The following is an 8134-nucleotide window of genomic DNA, read 5'->3' as shown; positions in this document are numbered from 1 at the left end:
AAGACCTGCAGGAACTCTTGTGTGGGCCTCTGGTTCAGTTCCCTGGCCTGCCTGCCCCCTCCTTCCGGTGCCTTGCTCCCACCAGCTCCTTTTACAATTAGCCACTTGGGTATTTGAGAAAGTGGCGGGGCGAGAGCTCGGGCTGGACTAGACAGACTGGGGTGCGTTTGCTCAGTCATTCAGCCCACAGATGGTAGCAGGAGAGAGGCCCAGCCAGGTACTCCCTGCCAAGGGGCACACCTGAGGGTGGGGCACTGCCAAGGGCCTGCTGGGCTGGGCCTCGCTGCGTGGGCGAGGGCCTATAAAGGCCTGTCCTTTCACCTGCCTTCTCTTAGGGCCCCCAATCGCTCTTGCGTGAGCTTCCTGCAACTGCTAAGTGCTGGGGATCAGAAAGAGAACCAGGATGGATGTGAAAGCAGACCGCAGGCTCAAATTCAGGCTCTAAGCACTGAAAGCTGAGTTGAACTGAGGCAAGTCTCCTTTCCTTTTCTGTCATATTAGGGTAATTCTCCACCCTCATTCCTGGTTGAAGTCCATGGCTCAGGAGAATTCCTGCCCACAGTTAGTTACAAAGCCCCAGTTACTTAAGTTAACCTCTTGCTGTAATTAACCACATCCGCCGCCCTTTGAGAAAAATCTCCAGGAAAGCAGTGACTGTATCTGCCTGTTCACCACAGTGTCCCCAGCGTCTCACAGGCTCTGGCACACAGTGGGAGCACAATAAATTCATTTCTTCCTTCCTTCCTTCCTTCCTTCCTTCCTTCCTTCCTTCCTTCCTTCCTTCCTTCCGTCTGCAGAGGGGGTTTGCAGGGCCTGGGTCAGGACTGGGTGTGCTGCCCTCTGCCTGCCCCCTCCCACCCACTTCAGGGGTAAACTGAGTAATCCTGGCGCAGGCCTGAGTGCCCACTCACCCCAGGCCTGGTGCGGGTCATCCTAAAACCTTCCTGCCAGCAGGGCTTTAGAGGTGGGTCAGCTACTTCTGTGGTTCTTCAATGTATCTATTACAAGCAAACCATTTTTCCAAAGGACACCCTACCTGGAAGCCCAGGGGACAGGACTTGTGAAAAGGGAAACTCGTCACTGCNTTCCTTCTTTCTTTCCTTCCTCCCTCCCTCCCTCCCTCCCTTCCTTCCTTCCTTCCTTCCAACAGTGGAGGGGGAGGTGTTAGGCTGAGACTTAGGCATACCTTTCTTAACTTTATAGCTGAGAAAAGAAGACTCAGAGAGGTGATGTGATTTGCTCAGGGTCCCACACCAGGTAATTGACCAAATCAATATTTGGACCTGGTTCTACCTAACTTTTTCCATTTAACCCAAATCCTGGAGGGGCAGAAGCAAGGAAAGGGGGTGGCCTGTTGGGGAGATGATCAGAACAGCAGGCCATAAGCGGGGAGAAATGAAGCAGGGTCACCATGAGTATCAAAGGCCAAGTGAGGGACCAGTGAGGGTTTGGCCTTCATTCTGGGGGCCACAGGGACCAGAAGTTAGCTCCTGCTTTGGGCCATTGAAAACTGAGTACTTGAAAAATGGCCCAAATATATTTGTAAATGTCCATAATCCCAGTGGAAAGAAGGGGTTGGAGAACCTTGGGGTGAAACATATCTGGGTTCAAATCCCAGCGCTACCACTTCACAGCTGGGGGCTCTCGGCAAATGAAATTATTTACCTTTTCTGAGCCTCAGTGTCCAGCTAGGAGAAATGAGACTGATTAATTCATCTTGCAAGGCCCTTGTGAGTGTCAAAAGGGACAAGTACTGCACAGTCAATATAAGCACAGTGGGAGCTATTATTATTAATATATTATTATTATTATTCCCATTAGCTGGGCCTTCTGGGGGTCAGACCCAGCATTGAATAAATACCCCCTCGCCAGCCAGCCTCTGCCCAAAGAATTTGGAACCCTTTGCTTCTGGCTTCCTGAGTGTCTGTGCATGTTCCAAAAACTTGGGCTTAGAACTGTCACTGTTGACCGTTGTGAGTATATCATACTGAGTAGCATGAGAAGGAAAAAAACTGGCTGGGAGACGACAGGAGATCCAAGGCCTAGCCCCAGGGCCTAGCTGTGACTTGCTGTGACTTGCTGTGTGATCCCAAGTGAGCCAGTCCCCTCTCTGGGCCTCAGACAAGGGAGGTGGACTGAATGACTCTAAAACCCTTTCATTTCTTATCTGGGTAAGAGGCCAGGAGGTGGAAACCCAGCATGGGGCCCAAAGCCTGGCACCAGCAGGGTCCCATTCAGAATAAGGCCGGGGAGTGGATGCACACCAGGTCCAGGCACCAATTCCTGATGCCGCCAAACACTTAATTATAAGGAGTCCCATGTAATGTAGCAAGGGGGTCAGACTGAGCAAATAAAATTACAGGATGGGGCTGGCCGAGTGGCGTGTTGGTTAAGAGCTGGCTTGGGACACCAGAGGGCCCTGGTTCGGATCCCACATATGAGGGCCAGTGACACTGCCCTCCACAGCTAAGATGCTGAACAACAGCTCAACCTGGAGCTGGGCTGCTGTGAGTCACTGGCAACGGCGTAGGCTGCAGCCCCTGCTGCAGTGGGTTGCCATGGGCTACTGTGTGTAGCCGGCAGCCAGCGTGAGCGGCCAGCAGCCGCTGTGAGCGGCCGTCCAGAAACCAGCAACTGATCTGCCTCGCTCGGGAAGAGCACAATGATGGTGCCAACTTGGGCCAGTGAAGCAAGGTCCTCCACAACTAGACTGAAGAACAAAAGGACAGCAACTTGTCTGTTCCCCTTCCCCCAATTCCCCAGCACTGTTCCCTTCCTCCAATTCCCCAATAAAAATCTAAAAAAAAAAAAAAAAAATTATAGGATGCCTGGTTAAATTTGCATTTCAGATAAATAACGAATCATTTTATTGTTTTAGTATAACTATGTCCCCAATATTGCATGGGACAAACTTATAGTAAAAAGCTGTTCTTTTTCTGAAGTTCAAATAATTCACATTGAACTGGGTGTCCGGTATTTTATCTGGCAGCCCCAAATGCAGCCACAGAAAAAGACATGAGGAAGCTCTTTATGTGCTATGATGAAATGTTCACAAAGATCTGTTAAGGAGAAAAGCAAAGTGAACAACAGTGTAGATAATATGCTTCCCTGTATTAAAAGGAGGAGCAAAAAACCAGGGAGGATGGATGCAGAAGCAACTGGAAATGCAGGCTGCTTCTGGGGAGGGGCCTGGGTGGCAGGCGCAGGAGGGTGGAAGGCTTCACGGTGCCCCCTTTGTATCTTTTGAATTTTGTACCATGTGACTATTTTATTCAGGCAAAATAAATAAATAAAGAAGTAAAACAATCAGGCAGTTTTGCCCTGACCCAGCTCCCCGCACTCTTAACCTCCTACATTCTAGAAATACTCCAGGGCTTGTGTTATCCTTATCAAAATTCCTTCAGGCCTTTGACTCCTGTCTCAGCCTGTCTGCAGCACCCCCAGCTTGCAGGAGGGGTATGAGTCACAGTCACACACAACCCCCCCCCAACAGCTGTTTGCCATCTGCAAGGCTTCCTGAGGAAGGGCCCCTTCTAGCTGTGGCCCCCATCTCTGCAAAGTCCCTGGGTCTGTCTCTGTCTGTCTCTTTCTTTCTCTCTTTCTCTCTCTCTCTCTCTCTCTCTGCCCTTAGACTGTAATTCAAGTGAATTCACCCCCCATTTATTGGTTGTGCCAGGCATTGTTCTACAAACAATGAAAACCTCCTGACAAATCTGAAGGAAGGAATTGCTAGAGCAAGGGGAGAAGTGTGGGGGTAGGTAGACTCATCCTGCAGGGCCCTTGACACATACACAGGGGAGTAATTCTGTGTATGTGTCTGCAGGGAGGTGGCATCTGGGAAGGCTTCCTGGAGGAGGTAGTACCTTGAAAGAAAAGTGCTCTCCTGAGCAAAGCCAGGTTCTTTGGGAAATCATCAGCAGGTCTTCATTGAGCACAAGGATGTGCAGAGTTCAGTGCTAAGTGTGGGGCTGAAGACAAAACAAGGAGCCACAAATGCTAGGGCCTTTCCTGAAAGAACTTAGTCATGCAGAAGAGAACAGCACATCACATCTCACAGAAGGCCGTGGGAACAACTCCAGCAGGATATGCTTTATTACCGTAGCCAGGGAGTCAGGGCTGCTAATGGGGTCCAGGGGATGGTTACCAAACTGGTGAGGGAAGGCTTTTATACATCCTTATATCTCACCCTCATTTTTCAGGTGAAACTTCAGGCTCGGAGAGGGACAGGGAATTGTCCAGGTCATACAGCAAGTCAGTGGCAAAGCCAGGACCAGACCCCGGGCGCCTGGCTATCTACACAGTACCTCCACTGCTTCCCACATGGCTCGAGCTCAGGTTGGCATCAGGGAAGACTTCCAGAAGCAGGGACTGCCAGACACTCTGACCCTGAGCAGCCCTTGGGCAGGTGGCACAAGATGCTGCCCCAGGAAGGGACCTATCTATGTACTTTGTAACCTGGGGTGACTCTGCCTGGTTGGGCTCAGCTCACAGCAGCCTGCCGTGGCAATCTGGGGAGGAGAGGATCACCTGATAAAGGTTATCTCATGTAATCCTCCCAGTGGAACCTGGTGTAGGCATCAAGGCCTTTTACAGGTAAGCAAATGAAGGCTTAGGGAAATGAAGTGACTTGTCCAATGTCTCTAGGCAGTAACACCCAGTCGTAGCAGTGCCCAGCCCATAGCTGTGTCCATGAGACCATTCTGCCTGTACTTGGCAGTCCATAACCCTCCCATCAAAACATACAAACGTTTCCTCCAGACCTCCCTGACAAAGTGCCTGAAACCCCACCCTGAGCTCTCTTTCTATTTACCACAGACATCCCCTTAAAGGGCAGGCAACACCTGAGGGCATTATCAGCCGTTTCTACTTGAGTGTAAATTAGTTATCAGACCCTGAGACTGGATCTGAATCCAGGGCCCTGCCCCAAATGCCACATGTCAGGTGAGGAGGGCTGTGCCCTGGGAGTGGCTGAGTAGAGCTTCCCCTGATCACCTGGGCCCTGTGTCCGGGTGGCACTGTGTTGTCAGGTACCCAATGGGGAGGTACAGGGTGATGTGGAAAAAGCACTGACTTTGCTTGGATTCCAACTCAAGCTGTACCACCTCCCACCTGCACGGCCTTAGGGGAGCCACTCACCTCCCAGAGCCTCACAACCTCACCTATGCCATGGGGGTCCTATTACTGTACCTGCCTTGCAGGTGGGGTGCTGAGAGCATGCTCCATCCATAGGTCCTAAAGCTTGAAGGCGTATTAGAATCCCCTGGAGGGCTCCCTAAAACTTCAAGGTCCCACCCCAGAGTTTCTGCTTTAGTTAGTCTGGGAGGGGACTAACGAACTAGCTAACTAACTAACAAGTGCCCTAACTAGTTGCTGCTTCTGCTGGGACCACTTCTCTATATAAGCTGAGCGATCTAAGTGGGGGGTGGGAGGTGGGGGGGCAGAGCCTAGAAAAGATGCCAAACACAAACCTGATACTTTGCAGTGATTTTGCTCCCGTCACCAGGATTGGACAGAAGATGCCCGGCAGGAAGGGACGAGGTGGCATACAGGGCCACGGGTCAGGGCTCTGAGCTCACCTCCCACTAAATACATGACGGCAAGTGCTTCCTCGTGTACCAGGCACTCTGTTTAGGGCTTCACACAAATCGTCTCCCACAATCTTCCCCACAAGCCTATGAGGCAGGTTATCAATACCCCCATTTTATGGGTAAGGAACCTGTGGCAGAAAGAATAATGCCACACACACCCCAGAGTGTCCCTGTTCCAGTCCCTGGAACCTGCTGATGTTACCTCACCAGGCAAAGAGGACTTTGCCGACATGGTCTTGAGAAGGATCTTGAGATGGGGAGGCTGTCACGGCTTATCCAGGTGGTCCTGATGGAGTCAGAAAGGCCCTAGTAACAGGGAGGCGGATGTATTCAGATCATTACAACAAAATGCTACAGGCTGGGTGGCTTATAAACAACAGACATTTATTTCTCACAGTTGTGGAGGCTGAGAAGTTCAAGATCAAGGCGCCAGCATTGTGATAAAAGTAACCATGGTTACTTTCTAGTAAGGGTCCTTGTCCTGGTTCATAGCCAATACCTTCTTGCTGTGTCCTCACAAGGCAGAAGAGGCAAGGGAGCGCCTGGAGCCTCTGTGATGATACAAGGTGCTAATCTTATTCATGAGGGCTCCTCCCTCGTGACTGAAGCCCCTCCCAAAGGCCCTGCCTCCTAATGCCATCATCTTTGGGGGTTAGGATTTCAACATATGAATTTGGAAGGGGACACAAACCTTCAGACCATAGCAGACAGAGAGTCAGAAAGGAGATGTGATGATGGAAGCAGAGGTTGGAGTGCCGTGCTTTGAAGATGGCGGGTGGGGCTATCAGCTCAGGGATGTGGGTAGGTTCTAGAAGCCGGAAAAGGCAAGGAAATGGATTCTCACCTGGACCCTCCAGAAAGACCACCACCCTGGTGACACCTTGATTATAGCCCTGGAAGTCATTTTGGACATCTGACCTCGAGAATCGTAAGATAATAAATCTGTCTTATTTTAAGCCACTGAGCGTGTGGTAATTTGTTACAGGAGCCAGAGGCATTTCACCCAAAACCAAAAGCTCAGGATGCAGTGGTAGGAACAGGAACTCAGATGTAGTCTTTCTGTCTGCAGGAACTGTGCTCAACAGCCAACCAAGTTCAGGAGTGGAAGTCACCAGTGCCATTTCCCTCAAGGAGAAACAATGACCCTGGGGGTGAGCACAGGGGAATCCTGCTGTGGATGTTAGAAGAATTGTCATGGGAAAGAGGATTGTTTTTGGCTAGGCACAGCAAAGAGTTTCTATGTATTAGACCAATTCCAACTGATGGGCCTGACTGCCTGGAGCTCTGTGCAGAGCAGGATCTTAAGGCTGGGCCCAGGCTCCCAGGGAAGTGTGCTGTGATTGATTGGCAATGCCTGCCTTGGCCAGGTCATGGCTCAGCAGTCATATATGCTGATCTGGATTAGATAAGTTTCCAGTTCTGGCCCTGGGTCTGACTCATCTTTTTATTCCCAGGGCCTAGCAGTACGCCTGAAACACACCAAGCAGTCAGTAAATGTCTGAGGGACAGAGGGAGGGAGGGAGGTGGGCAGGGAGGGAAAGAAGAAGGAAGGAGAAAACAGGGAGAGAGAAATTTATTTTCGGGGAGGCCAGGACTAAGGCCGGTGGGTAGAATCTGAGGGTGGCGAGCTTTTGATTTGCCTCCCCAGCATCTCTTACCCGCTTGTTCTGATCACAACAGTCCCTTCCCTTGGGGATCTGCCCCTCCCCAGTTCCCTTTGGTTTTTAGGGACTGCCAATTCCAAGGTCCTGTCCCTCCTCTCCAGGGGCAGGCCTGTGACTCAAACCAGGCCACCCCGCTCTATTTCATAGAATTTGAACCTTGATGAGAGACACTCAGGGAGAGAGCATCTGACGACCACATCCTGGAGAGGTGGTCCACAAACGGCGGCTGCAGAGGAAGTGGTGGGGCTAGGCCTGGAACCCAGGTCCGGGTGGCTCCTGAGACAGAGCTCAGACACTCCTAACCTTAAAGTCACCTCTTTCAGGATCAACAGCCAAAGGCACAGAGACCACTGGGGACAGAAGCGTGTCAGGGAAGTCCACCCATCTGGCTCTTCCTGCATTCCAGCAGCTTTGCGGGTTGTGTTCCAATAAATACGTCCCCCTTCATTTTTTTTCTGCTTAATTATTCAAAGTCAGTTTCCATAGCTTGAAGCCAAAAGAGAACCCATCAATAATCAATAATCATAGTCTCTCTAGAAGGAGGAGCCAGCCGATAATTGGAGATGCTCAACTTTGGAAAACCTCTTTAGTCAGGGACTTGAGGAAAGAGGATACTATGGACTGAATGTTTGTACCCCCCAATTTCCTGTGTTTAAGCCCTAATTGGATGGTAATTGGAGGTGGGGCCTTTGGGAAGTGCACCCCATGATGGGATTAGTGCCCTTTGAGGAAGAGAGGGAGAGCTAAGCCTTCTCTCTCCCTGCACCTGGTGAGGACACAGGAAGAAGATGGCCATCTGTAAACCCGGAAGAGGCCTTCACCGAGAGCCTGACCATGCTTGCACCCTGATCTGGGACATCCAGCCTCCAGACTGGGAGGAAT

This window comes from Hipposideros armiger, unplaced genomic scaffold, assembly GCF_001890085.2.
Source record: "Hipposideros armiger isolate ML-2016 unplaced genomic scaffold, ASM189008v1 scaffold_633, whole genome shotgun sequence".
In the NCBI taxonomy this organism is placed as follows: domain Eukaryota; kingdom Metazoa; phylum Chordata; class Mammalia; order Chiroptera; family Hipposideridae; genus Hipposideros; species Hipposideros armiger.
The sequence above is the reverse complement of the archived record's forward strand: the minus strand, read 5'-3'. Positions refer to the sequence as shown.